This window comes from Salvelinus sp. IW2-2015, linkage group LG15 (assembly GCF_002910315.2).
Source record: "Salvelinus sp. IW2-2015 linkage group LG15, ASM291031v2, whole genome shotgun sequence".
Lineage (NCBI taxonomy): Eukaryota > Metazoa > Chordata > Actinopteri > Salmoniformes > Salmonidae > Salvelinus > Salvelinus sp. IW2-2015.
Genome location: NC_036855.1, coordinates 61,273,839 through 61,288,443, shown reverse-complemented (window position 1 = coordinate 61,288,443; position 14,605 = coordinate 61,273,839). Strand labels below are relative to the sequence as shown.

Below are 14,605 nucleotides of genomic sequence, written 5' to 3'. Positions count from 1 at the left end.
CAACATTCTTATACTGACTCGACACCACGCACACACAACTCACATAACAAGCTGTCTACTTCTGTATGTATTTTATATTCCTCGGTGCCTTGTCACCTTACCCTATTACCATATCACCTCCATCACGTCCAGTATCCCTCGCCACATGTAAAACATGTATTGAATTGACCCTGTATATAATCATGCTTACTGTATATGTAATTGTGTTCCTCGGCATTTCTGCGTGATTTTTTGTCTAGTATTACATTGCATTGTTGATATTTGAGTTCTTGCAAGAAAGGATTCTAACGCACTGTTCATTGTTGACATAAAACCTGAAAACTCTTACAGAGCAAATTCTGAGTCATGTGTTAGAAAATCTCAATGACTCGCTTACCTTCTCCACCTCGTCCCGGTCTGCTGTTGGACATGCTGGTAGGGGGTGACTCCCCTGGAGAATATCTCCCATAGGAGAACTCCAAAACTCCACATGCACTCTCCGTGGTGTACCTCCCTGAACACAGGCAGGGCAGCATTGAGACACAATTACATTTGATGTGATCCTGTAGGATGCCATACTATTCAACTGTAGTACAGCACACTATTGCACAATCACAGCCTGGAAAATAGACAGTGATAGAGTTTTGAAAATGAAGCTTCCTCTAACCATAAAAAGGTATGTTCTGACTTTTATTCTACGAAACTCTTCTATGATTCACCAGCACTCCAACCCAGAGAGCACAGTTTCAGCGTGTGTGTTAGAGATGACATTTCAGAGAAATACAAAAGCAGTACACTCATCACAGGGTACGGAATGATGTCTGGTTGGCAGTTGTTGCCATGTTTAGTGAGTTCTCTAGCCTTGGGATATGCAGATAGAGATTGATGAATAAAAAGAGAGGGGATAGAGCGATGGTTGGTGAGTGTGTGGCGCGGCAGAGCCACAGTACCTAGTTGAGGGCTTCGGGGCCGTCCATTTGACCGGATCTGTTTGAGGCCCCCCGCGGCAGAGTAGACCCCGTCCTGCTGCTCGCGAGACATCCCAAAGTCACTGATCTTCACCCTGTCTGTCTCCCACCAGACAGTTACGGGCTGCCAGGTCCCTGCACAGAGAGAGAGAGAAAGAGAGAGAAAGAGAAAAAAGAGAGAGAGAGAGAAAGAGAAAGAGAAAGAAAGGAGTTGAGAGAGATGAGAAAAGAAAGAGTGTGAGTGAGAGAGAAAGAGAGAGAGAGAGAGAGAGAGAGAGAAGAGATGAGAGAGAGAGGAGAGGAAGAGAGAGAGAGAGAGAGAGAGAAAGAGATGTGAAGAAGAGCGAGAGAGAGAGAGAGAGAAGAGAGAGAGAACAAGAGAGAGAGACCGAGAGCCAGAGAGAGAGCCCAGAGAGAGAGCATGAGAGAGAGCATGAGAGAGAGAGCCGGCCAGAGAGAGAGAGACAGACCGAGACAGACAGAGAGGAAGAGAGACAGACCGAGACAGACAGAGAGCCAGAGAAGAGCGAGAGCCGAGGAGAGAGAGAGCGAGAGCAAAGAGAGAAAGAGAGCGAGAGCCAGACGAGTGAAGAAAACAAATGACAGCGATAAAATAAGAAGAAAATCAGCCACTCTTGTCATATGTGGGCTCCCTGATGCAGGTGTATAGACCGGCGCAGTTTGACATGCAGTTTAGAAGGAGTGTTTAGAGGGTAACGGGCTGAGCATCCAGCTGGTGTGTTCCTGCTGGGTTAATTATCCAGCACTCCTCTGATGAGCAGGAGCCAGGACTCTGAGCCCTACGTCCTCTGCTCATTACTAACCTCCTCAGAGACACAGCAGCTTAACACTCTAGGGTCATTCCTACGCTACAGGCTCCAGTAACCCCTACACACTGTGTTAACTTCACTGTCCCAAAAACCTCAATCTGTTCATCATTCTAGAATAAATTGTGCAAATCAAAGGAAATGTAATCTTGTCATATTGTATGGCAGCCTTTAACAGCTCCATATCTGAGAAGACTAGATCATCTCCCTAGCCTCTCACCGGTGATGCATTTCTGCTCTCCAGATACTCCATGCCAGATGCCACATTCTCTGCCATTTTCACAGCATATTTGACTTCAGGTTGTAACCTTCACAGCGCAGAGAGACAGGAAGTCTCCCCTGGCAGAACACACCACCACTTTATTAGTCCTTGTAATGATAGAATGTACTGTAGCTGTGGTTAGAGTGATAAAGGCCCTCGATAATTGGCTCACCTTGACCAGCCCATAATGATATAGATGGGTTGTTTCTGTGTTGCAGACCCCAATCAGCTTCACTATGTTAGGATGGTCAGTTGACTGTTTTTTACGTTCAGGATCCTGCACAGGCAAGAGAGTCAAGCAAGGTCAATGTGAATGAGAGAGAGACTGAGAAAGAGACGAGAGAGGAGGAGGAAGAAACAGACTGACCTGGCCCCATAAGAACCGTTCTTGTGTTCTGGTCCAGGTGCTCTCTGCAGGCTTTCAACAGCTAGGTGTTGTGCAGAAAGCAGACGACCACGTGCTCACCTCCCCAAAGTACCCTGGACAACAGACACACATCAGCCATTATGATCTAGGCTAAAACCAAAACAGAATGCCAACCGACAATCAGAGCCTCTCAATAACTACAAACACACGACCATTCCACGGGTGTGAGCATCACCCGGCCAATGCTTCTGCCCAGGATACATCATCGTCTTCCAGAACCCACTTGTCCTGGAGGATGAGATAGAGAGAACCAATCAGAGACACCGGTGCTGCTGTTCCTTTGAATAGTAGACTGACTTTGCAGCCTAAGTAGAGAAGCATTTTCGGCCACTCTAAACTAGCATTTGTAATAGTGTATGTGTACAGTATGGTGTACCAGTATGTGTGTGGTGTGTCGTGTGTGGTGTGTGTGTGTGTGTGTGGTATGTGTGTGTGTGATTTGTGTGTGTGTGTGTGGTGTGTGTGTTGTGTGTGTATAAACTGAGACCTCGAGAGTGTGCAAAACACTAGGATCCCTTTAGATGGCTGCAGACTACTTCGACAGACAGCCTAATATGCAGCAGCTCTAGAACTCTAGCGAACCATGTGATAGTGTATGTATAGCAACTCTGCAGGAGGATGAAGGAAAGTATGAGTATGTGGATCTTGGAGCTCATTAAAATCTGATGGATCCTAACCGCTGAACATCTGCTACACACAAGAGTGGTGAGGAGCAGCGTGTTCCGAGCCATTCACCTCCCAACATGCTCAGAAGGTGTAATAGAAGCTGCGCGCATGCAGCACACCCCTACAAAGTCGCTATTCCGACACACCACACAAACATAGCCTAATATATACATACAAGAACACCCCTGACTCACATTCTCCACATCCTCCCACAGACAAAGTTAAAACCACAAGTCACCCAAAACCAGCCAACAGACGGAGACACGGGCCCATTAACTACACTTTGCTAGCCCCAGAGCTTAATTGATGGCAACATCATTTTCTCAACCTTGTTGAAGCATTAACCACAGCCACATGTCCCACAGCATGAGAATGGAGAAGGGCAGCGGAGGTTTTTACTGTGGACAGATTTAGACACCATCTGAGATAAAATTTGTATGTAATTCATCTGTAAAAGTATTACTCCCTGCAAAATGAAAAGTAATAAAGGAGTCCATTATGTAATTACAGAAACTACTAGAGAAAGATAACTCAACATTGTGGAGTGTGAATGTCATCCTTATTTAGGTAAGTGATATTAATATTAGAAATTACTTAGACAATAAAGCATTGGGAACCCTTGAATTAATCACAATAAAACAAACAAGGACCTTTCAACAAAGGTAAAACAGGATCTACAACATGATTACAGTTGACCTGTTTGTTGTGTGTGTGTGTGGCTGTGGTGTTGTTGTGTGTGTGTGTGTGTGTGTGTGTGTTGTGTGTGTGTGCGCGCACGCGCCCAAGTAAAGCCTATGACATTGAATATGCTTTGTTAAGTTATTCCTGTGTTCGAATACTATCACATCTGGCATGTATCAATTAATTAATTAATTTCCACTATGTGGATTAGTGCCATAGCAACTATTCTCACAGAGCACGGATGTGAGTCATTTTGCATTCTGTGTGTGGGTGCAAGCAGGTGCGTTACCTTAGGACAGGTCTCTCAGGACAATGTCGGACCTCTTGGTGACGTGTTGGTTGTGACGAGACCAGGTGGTTCATCAGCATGGGAATGGTGTGGATTCCTCTCCATCCAGGCGTACATATTCTAAAACACGCACACCACGCTATAACTATACAAACTGTACAGACATGATCATATTGTAAATACACACCACACACCACACACACACACACACACCACACACACACACACCACACCACCACCACACACACACACACACACACACACACACACACACACACACACACACACCACACACACACACACACTCACGTCTGTGCTCTGGATAAGGAAGTGCCTGCAAGACCAGCCCAGTGGACAGAGAGGACATACTCCTGCTTGCCCTGACTCGTGCTGACCAGGAAGTCTCCATCGCTACCCTCAGCAGCTCCTGGACTTCCAGCCTGGTATGACTCCGTGGTACCAGTTCTGCTGCTCCAGGGGGCGCTCTAACTCTGGGACTGGACAGGGCAGGCCACCTGGAGGGGGTTCACACAGCAAGGTCAATGAGGGGCCAAGTAAGGAGGGACCTGGCATGGCAGCGCCCCACTGTGAGACTCATCCATAAACCTAGATATTTCAATGGGAGATTATTGCGGTTTGAGATGCATGACTCTCACACGTGTATCTCTAGATGAGATTCAGCAAAGGGAACAAACAACATACTAAAATACATCCAGTGGTGTTAGTGGAGGTAAACAAGTCAACACAGTTTCCACACCTTTTGCGAAAAAATGCATGAAAAGATAGGAAGGGTTACATTTTTCACCACAACCGGCGATCAGAGTTTAACCCACCAACTTTGTTACCACTACATCACAGAAAAATACATAGACAGGGTAACAAAGACTCTTAAGGAGACTAGATACAAGGAAGATACAGCTACACAACAATTGATCAGGAGATATGAAACACACTGCTCAAAAACAATACAATGTATCTCTAAAGACCACACACATGGATACCTAGTCATTCTTTACTACAGACAACATGGCACCAATTCAAAAAGATACTACTGTTCAGATGACAAGATAAGGCATCCTACAATAGTAAACAAAACATCTCTAGCAGAGAAGATAATAAAGAGAACAATGAGAAACAAGCGTTTCACAACTGGAGTCCTACTCTGACAGGGAAAGACAGGCCAATTGCTGTTTGACAAGAACTGTTTGACTGTCTGGACTTGGTTGTTTGAATAGACAGAGAGAGATAAATCAAAGGCAGCAGGTGGGTGAAAACAGAACAGGTCGTCTGTGACAGGGTGATCACAATGATGCCTCACTGACAATGAATGACTATAGTTGACAGTGTATGAACATAACAGATCGCTATGTTGCATCAGTGGATATCCATAACTGTGTACTATGTATGACCATAAGTGACTATATTCTAAACACTGTATGTTTACATCACTAACCGTGTATTTGGTTTGAACAGCCACTAAGTGGCTATGACGCCGTCCACACTGAGGTTTCTGAGGCCGTCCCTCTCCTGAAACAACACAGAGCACAACCATCATCAACCCCCCTTTAGGAATGCTCATCACCCCAGACCTGTGTTAATAATAACAACATGTAACAGCACTCAGAAACACTTAACATAATCCACAGATGAGAGAATTTCACAAAAAATTACAAACATGATGAGTAGAGAATGTCAAAGAAGAAAATACTTGTTTGCTTTAGGGCGGATCTGGATAAATCAGCGCTATGAAAATGGGTGAAGGAATGCACTCCAGTCAACACCATGACAGACAGCAAAGTATGCAAAGCACCAAGATCCTCAACCATGCCTCTGTTTCAATAGAGATGGTTGTGTCTGAACGAGACACGAGGATAGGTTGTCCTCAGTACAGAACAGACTGGTTGAGTCAGTCTGTAGTTCAGATGCCTWCTAGTTGAACTGTAAGGTTACATAAGGGCAATTCCAAGGTAGCAGAATGACGCTGAGATTTTTTACTTTAAAAAGTATGCCAAACAAAAACCATTGATTGCAAAGTTAAACAAGTCATACAACTCTATGCACAAGCAGTACTATTAAACATTTCCACAGAATTCTACAAAAACACATTTACTCGAATAACAGTATAGATGTAAAGTTTGTTAACAGAATGACGGTAAAATCTCCTTCAGTTTTTTTATGTGACCACGTTTTCCGAAAACTCTTAAATATCTACTCCGAATTGAGATTCAAAGAAGTTTGCAGAAAGATTGGGGTGTCAGCTATAACATGATACCTTGAGTTTGACATTTTTTTATACTTTGGATATTGAACCACAGTAAGTGAAGTGGATTACCACCCGGTAACAGAGTGATGGTAACATAATGACATCATGGGTGCCTGAACTGTACTACACAGAAATGCATAATCCTGAATGGCATTCTCTTCATGGTGATGTATCCTGAATAGGTACACAAAAAGGTAGAAACATTTTATATCCTCCTTTGCATGTTTGGGTATTATTCTACATACTGGCTATTCTAATGAGCGCCGCCCCAAAACAAGATGAAATCTGGTTGAACCGGACCGCACCAAATCTGTACCAATCATAGACGTCTATGTTTCACAAGTTTGTACATCACAGTTTAGCACAGAGTACAGTACAGCAGAGTAGAGTTCAGTACAGTGCAGTATAGTACTATACAGTAAATTATACTGTGCTCTAKTGTACTGTACTAAACTCTACTGTACAGTAAAGGACAGTACTGACCTATACTCTACTTTAGATTACTGTACTCAATCAAATCAATTTGTATTTGTCACGTGTAGACTTTACCGTGAAACTATCTCAGGAGCTCTTCCCAACGATGCACAGTTAAAAATAATAAAATAATACAAATACAAATAGTAACACAAGAATGAAGCTGTATAAAAGMGAGTACCAGTACCATGTCACTGAGCAGGGGTACAAGGTATTTGAGGTAGATGTGTACATGAAGGCAGGGTAAAGTGAATAGGCATCAGAATATATAATAATAAGAGTAAAATTAAAAACAGTAGCAGCATATGATGATTTTGAAATTATGTGTGTATGGCGTCGGGGTGTGTGTGTGTGTGTGTGTGCGCGTGTATGTATGTAGTGTATGTGAATGTGTGTGGGTTTGAGTGAGACTGTCACTGTAATGTTTGTGGGTGAGTCTATACATAGTGTGTATACAGTTGAAGTCGGTAGTTTACATACACTTTAGCCAAATATATTTAGAAACTCAGTTTTTCACAATTCCTGACATTTAATCCTAGTAAAAATTCCCTGTCTTAGGTCAGTTAAGATCAGCACTTATTTTAAGAATGTGAGATGTCATAATAATAGTAGAGAGTGATTTATTTCAGCTTTTATTCTTTCATCACATTCCAGTGGGTCAGAAGTTTACATACACACAATTAGTATTTGGTAGCATTCCTTTAAATTTTAACTTGGGTCAAACGTTTTGGGTAGCCTTCCACAAGCTTCCACAATAAGTTGGTGGATTTTGGCCCATTCATCCTGACAGATCTGGTGTAATTGAGTCAGGTTTGTAGGCCTCCTTGCTCGCACACACTTTTTCAGTTCTGCCCACACATTTTCTATAGGATTGAGGTCAGGGCTTTGTTATGGTCACTCCAATACCTTGACTTTGTTGTCCTTAAGCCATTTTGACACAACTTTGGAAGTATGCTTGGGGTCATTGCCATTTGGAAGACCCATTGCGACCAAGCTTTACTTCCTGACTGATGTCTTGAGATGTGGCTTCAAATGTCCACATAATTTTCTTTCCTCATATGCCATCTATTTTGTGAAGTGCACCAGTCCCTCCTGCAGCAAAGCACCCCACAACATGATGCTCCACCCATGCTTCACGGTTGGGATGGTGTTCTTTGGCTTGCAAGCCTCCCCCTTTTTCCTCCAAACATAACGATGGTCATATGGCCAAACAGTTCTATTTTTGTTTCATCAGATCAGAGGACATTTCTCCAAAAATACGATCTTTGTACCCATGTGCAGTCTGCCGTTTTTATGGCGGTTTTGGAACAATGTTTTTTTCCCTTGCTGAGCGGCCTTTCAGGATATGTCGATATAGACTCGTTTTACTGTGGATATAGATACTTTTGTACCCGTTTCCTCCAGCATCTTCACAAGGTCCTTTGCTGTGTTTCTGGATTGATATGCACTTTTTGCACCAAACTACGTTCATCTCTAGGAGACAGAACGCGTCTCCTTCCTGAGCGTATGACGGCTGCGTGGTTCCATGGTGTTTATACTTGCGTACTATTGTTTGTACAGATGAACGTGGTACCTTCAGCCTTTGGAAAATTCTCCCAAGGATGAACCAGTCTTGGCTGATTTCTTTTGATTTTCCCATGATGTCAAGCAAAAAGGCACTGAGTTTGAAGGTAGGCCTTGAAATACATCCATAGGTACACCCCCAATTGATTCAAAGTATGTCAATTAGCCTATCAGAAGCTTCTAAACCATGACATCATTTTCTGGAATTTTCCAAACTGTTTAAATGCACAGTCAACTTAGTGTATGTGAACTTCTGACCCACTGGAATTGTGATACAGTGAATTATAAGTGAAATAATCTGCCGTAAACAATTGTTGGAAAAATGACTTGTGTTATGCACAAAGTAGATGTCCTAACCGACTTGCCAAAACTATAGTTTGTTAACAAGAAATTTGTGGAGTGGTTGAAAAATGAGTTTTAATGACTCCAACCTAAGTGTATGTAAACTTCCGATTTCAACTGTATGTAGTATCGTGAGTGTGCATAGAGTCAGTGCAAGATAGGGTCAATGCAGATAGTCCAGGTAACCACTTAGCAGTATTATGGCTATTTAGCCATCTTTAGCAGCCTTTACTTATTCCTAATATTTAGGATAGAAAAATGGTTAAAACACGTTATACATGCCTTTGAAAAATAGACTCAGCTTTCATTGACAGCAAATTTGATGCGCTCCAATGAACTTCACATTTTAGTGCTCGGTACTTTTTACTGGTGGCATTTTACAAATGCCCATAACACCAGGTTACAACACAACCTGCGTGGGAACATTAATGCAATTCACTTTAGTCATCTGCTACTACTGTATGAGTATAGAGGGACGACAAACCAATAACCTTTTGTTAATTTCTTTCGTTTTCAAAACAATGGATTTCAAAAGCTTTGATATATAGCTCAGTGATTTTCATAAGCCCACAGTACATTCATGTTTTAGTGATATGTATTTGTAGAACTTAGAAAGCAGCAACTACCAAGCTAACAAACTAAAGTACAGAGGGTGTGTGTGCGGTGTTTGAGAGAGAGGAGAAGGAGAGAGGAGACCTACACTAGAGGTGATGGAGGAGAGGGAGATACGGTCCTCTTCCAGCCCCAGGGCAGTGGGGGTTCACTGGATCCCAGCCATTCCAGCTTCCCCTTCAGCAGCAACCTCTGGGCTCCAGCCTGTTCTAGCTCCCAGGGACAGCATCACCTGCTGTCGGCTCCTCCACGCATGCCTCTTACTGAACTGGTAAACCCGCAGAGAGTGGAGCAGCCTGTCAGCTCATCAATTAAAGCATTGTGATGATACTGTGGAACAATGTGTTTCCATTACAACATATAGCAACAATTCCATTGACTTTTGCCTCACTGTCAATATATTTACAGCATAACTGACATGCCCGATGGCTTTACACAAGAATGCTGGTTAACTGGCCCATCTCCTACACCTTAGCCATATTGCTTCCGCAGGYCACTCACCAACAGTATAGTTTAAATTAGATATTCTATAGGGGAGAAGAACGGTTAAAAATGCAGTAAGTCATGTCAGAAGGTAGCAGATGTATTAACAACAGCTGCAAATTCCAATAAAACTACATCACGTTTTAAAGTTCACTTTCCTTGCTTTGTCTAACAACACTATCATGAATCTAGTGAAGAGGTTTTCTGGGTCAGAGTGCATATTTATTTAGTTCATAGCACAAATGTTTGTTAGCACGTTTCTCACACTGGCTTTAGCCATGGCGGGAGCAGACCAGCCCAGGCAAGTGCAGGGAGATTGCCATGCAACACGTGRCTTAGAGGGAGACGTCTTCATAGTGTGACAAATTCCCATGATTTGTGAATCTGTTCGAACCGAACAGCTATCGRGACAGCTAAAATGGCTTTGTWAAAATATATATTTCAGCTAATAAGGGGTACCTAACAAAATAACTACATTATGGCATTCACTAATCATAAACRTTTTACATATAATAGAAATGTCGGTATATTTGTGGACAAAATTCTTCCTTACTTAGCTTTCAAATATTGCACTGCTACATTAACTAACATCACCACTTGGGTAAAAGAGTTCTTTACTAATCAAGGAAGCATTCAGTCACTCCCGTCTGTCTCTGTTGATTTCCAAAGTGTTTCATCAAACCCATGACTCCTTAAGGAGAGGCATGTTTCCCTCGGCACCAGTGAACATTAGGCTAGTGTCAGTCAACACAGCTGCTCCATCTATGCACTAAGAGCTTATTAGTAACTTCTAATAACAGAGGACAGGCATCTAAACCAAGATAAATGAGAGAAGCTTGAAAAGTCTCCTCATATCACCATGTTATATTCATAAGGCATAGTGAGTCTGTCCCCCAGAGAGCAGCCAGCTTAGCCAGCCATAGCAGAGAGGAGAGGAGAGCAGCCTAAACTACTCTGATAGGAGACTGCCTMCAGATGGAACACCACCGTTGAGAGGATACACCAACACACTGCAAAAATATGACGCAGATCTTTTTTTTTACAGTCAGTGTTGGTGAAGACGGTGGTTTGGTACTGCCAGAGCCAACTTTATCCTGGTTCAAACCATAAAAATGGAATTCTATTCTGTTTACCCAGGATAAATCACCATATTATCAGGTATAACAGCTGTAAGTACTATCTAATTACACTATATCTGCCTAAGTGATTACCAAGTACGCTTGCCCATGTAAAGTTGGACCTTCCTGTACATGTGGATATCGCCTCACCTCTGACCCCGTTTGATGCCCTCTTCCTCTGCCTCCAGCTCCAACTCCAGCTGGTTGACTGAGGCCTGTTGGGAAACCACATTACCAGCCAGAGACAGCAGTTCCTCTTCCACTGCAGTCAACCTGGTAGAGGGGTAGAGACATGGGGAGAGAAGGGGGACGAAGGGGTGAAACGTGTTGTTGGTGTTGAGATTGTGTGTGTGTGTGCCTTTTAAAATTATAAACTTGGATTAGCTAACACAGGAGTGATGGTTGCTGATAATGGGTCTCTGTACGCCTATGTAGATATTCCATAAAAATCTGCAGTTTCCAGCTACAATAGTTACTTACAACATTAACAATGTCTACACTGTATTTCTGATCAATTTGATGTTATTTTAATGGAAAAAAATGTGCTTGTCTTTCAAAAACAAAGGCATTTCTAAGTGACACCAAACTTTTGAACAGTAGTATATATATATATATATATATAGGAATTTCCAAACGCCTGAGAGAGGACCTAGCAAATTCACTCTGTTCACGATCACAAAACAATAGTACGCAAGTATAAACACCGGTGGGACCACGCAGCCGTCATACCGTTCAGGAAGGAGACGCGTTCTGTTCCTAGAGATGAACGTACTTTGGTGCGAAAAGTACAAATCAACTCCAGAACACAGCAAAGGACCTTGGAAGATGCTGGGACGAAACAGGTACAAAAGGGATCCTTTATTTTTTCGGCGTCGACATGTACAAAACGATCCTATACATAATCGGTGCAGTTACATAGGTCGGTTGAAAAATCATAATCGACCGAAAGGCCGCTCAGCTCACGAGGAAGAAGCCCACTGCTCCAAACCACCTCATAAAAAGCACCGCACTAACGAGTTAGTTGGCAACTGCGCAAAATACGGGGAGGGGAGCAAGAGGACTAACAAATCGAGTAAGATATTTCGCTGAGATAATGACTCAAACCTGTGGTCTGTCACTCGAACAGAGTGCCAGACAAAAAGACCTAGATACTGACTGGTCTGGGCACAGTCAGATAGGGACTCCACCTATTCCGAAGACAGGGTGTACTTTATTATCTTATCTTGCTTATTACAAGTCATACGCACAAGCAGCCAAGCAACTATTACGCATGTCGAGTGAGCTATACGAGAATGACATCTAAGTTCTCTCTGAAAATTGCTTCTTATTTTTGGCTTGTTCATACAGCACTTCAAGAACGGATAATTGAATCCTCATGCAGACACAAATACCCTAATGACAAGCAAAAAAGTTTATACATTTTTGCTATTTATTTAAAAAAATAATAATAACGGAAATATCACATTAATAAGTATTCAGACCTTAATCCCTACTCTGTTGAAGTACATTTGGCAGCAATGACAGCCGAGTCTTTTTGGGTGTGACGCTACAAGCTTGGCACACCTGTATTTGGGGAGTTTCTCCCATTCTTCTCTGCAGATCCTCTCAAGCTCGTCAGGTTGGATGGGAGGCGTCGCTGCACAGCTTTTTTCAGGTCTCTCCACAGATGTTCGATCAGGTTCAAGTCCGGGCTCTGGCTGGGCCACTCAAAGACATTCAGAGAGACTGGTCCCGAAGCCACTCCTGCGTTGTCTTGGCTGGTGCTTAGGGTAGTTGTCCTGTTGGAAGGTGAACCTTCGCTCAGTCAGAGGTCCTGAGCACTCTGGAGCAGGTTTTCATCAAGGATCTCTCTGTACTTTGCTCCCTCCATCCTACTAGGAGGTCGACCGATTATGATTTTTCAACGACGATACCGATTACTGGAGGACCAAAAAAGCCGATACCGATTAAAATCGGCCAATTATACATACTTTATATATATATATATACAGTGGGGAGAACAAGTATTTGAATACACTGCCGATTTTTGAAGGTTTTCCTACTTTACAAAGCTGTAGAGGTCTGTAATTTTTATCATAGGTACACTTCAACTGTGAGAGACGGGAAATCTAAACAAATCCAGAAAATCACATTGTATGATTTTTAAGTAATTAATTCTGCATTTTTATTGCGTTGACATAAGTATTTGATCACCTACCAACCAGTAAGATCCGTCCTCTCAAGACCTGTTAGCTTTTTCTTTTAGAAGCCTCCTGTTCTCCACTCATTACCTGTATTAACGCCTGTTTGAACTGTTTACCTGTAATAAAGACACCTGTAACACACACTCAATCAAACAGACTCCAATCTCTCCCAATGGCCAAGACCAGAGAGCTGTTAAGGACCATCGGGATAAATTGTAGACCTGCACAGGCTGGGATGGGCTACAGACAATAGGCAAGCAGCTTGGTGAGAAGCAACACTGTTGGCGCAATTATTGAAAATGGAGAGCTGTTCAAGATACGTCAATCACCCTCGGTCTGGGCTCCATGCAAGATCTCACCTCGTGGGGCATCAATGATCATAAGGAGTGACGGGATCAGCCCAAGAAACTAACACGGGAGACTGGTCAATGACATGAAGAGAGCTGGGACCACAGTCTCAAAAAAAACCATTAGTAACACACTAGCGCTGTCATGGATTGAAATCCTGCAGAGCGACGCAAGTCCCCTGCTCAAGCCAGCGCATGTCCAGGCCGTCTGAAGTTTGCCAATGAACATCTGGATGATCCAGAGGAGGAATGGAGAAGGTATGTGGTCTGATGAGACAAATATAGCTTTTTGTGTCTAAATCCATCGCCGTGTTTGAGGAAGAATAAGTGAGTACACAACCCCAAGAACCCCTCCCAACCGTGAAGCATGGAGGTGGAAACATAATTCTTTGGGGATGCTTTTCTGCAAAGGACAGGACGACTGCACCGTAATTGAGGGAAGATGGAATGGGGCCATGTATCCGAATCTTGGCAAAAAACCTTCCTCTAGTAAGAGCATTGAGATGGTGTCGTGGCTGGATCTTCCAGCATGACAACGACCCGAACACACACCAGGGAACTAAGGAGTGGCTCCGTAAGAAGCATCTCAAGGTCCTGGAGTGGCCTAGCCAGTCTCCAGACTGAACCCAATAGAAAACTTTCGGAGGGAGCTGAAGTCCGTATTGCCCAGCGACAGCCCCGAAACCTGAAGGATCTGGAGAAGGTATGTATGGAGGAGTGGGCCAAATCCCTGCTGCAGTGTGTGCAAACCTGGTCAATTAACTACAGGAAACGTATATCTTTGTTAAATTGCAAACAAAGGTTTCTGTACCAAATATTAAGTTCTGCTTTTCTGATGTATCAAATACTTATGTCACGCAATAAAATGCAAATTAATTACTTAAAAATCATACAATGTGATTTTCTGGATTTTTTGTTTTAGATTCCGTCTCTCACAGTTGGAAGTGTACCTATGATAAAATTACAGACCTCTACATGCTTTGATAAGTAGGAAAACTTCAAAATCGGCAGTGTATCAAATACTTGTTCTCCCCACTGTATATATATAACACACAGAATACACACACACATATATATATTTGTAATAATGACAATTACAACAATACTGGATGAACACTTAT

General features: G+C 42.8%; 1 pseudogene; it reads right to left on the bottom strand.

Annotated features, from left to right (window-relative positions):
• Positions 1-14,605, bottom strand: part of LOC111974450 (tyrosine-protein kinase Fes/Fps-like) — a 61,114-nt pseudogene that overhangs the window by 20,230 nt on the left and 26,279 nt on the right.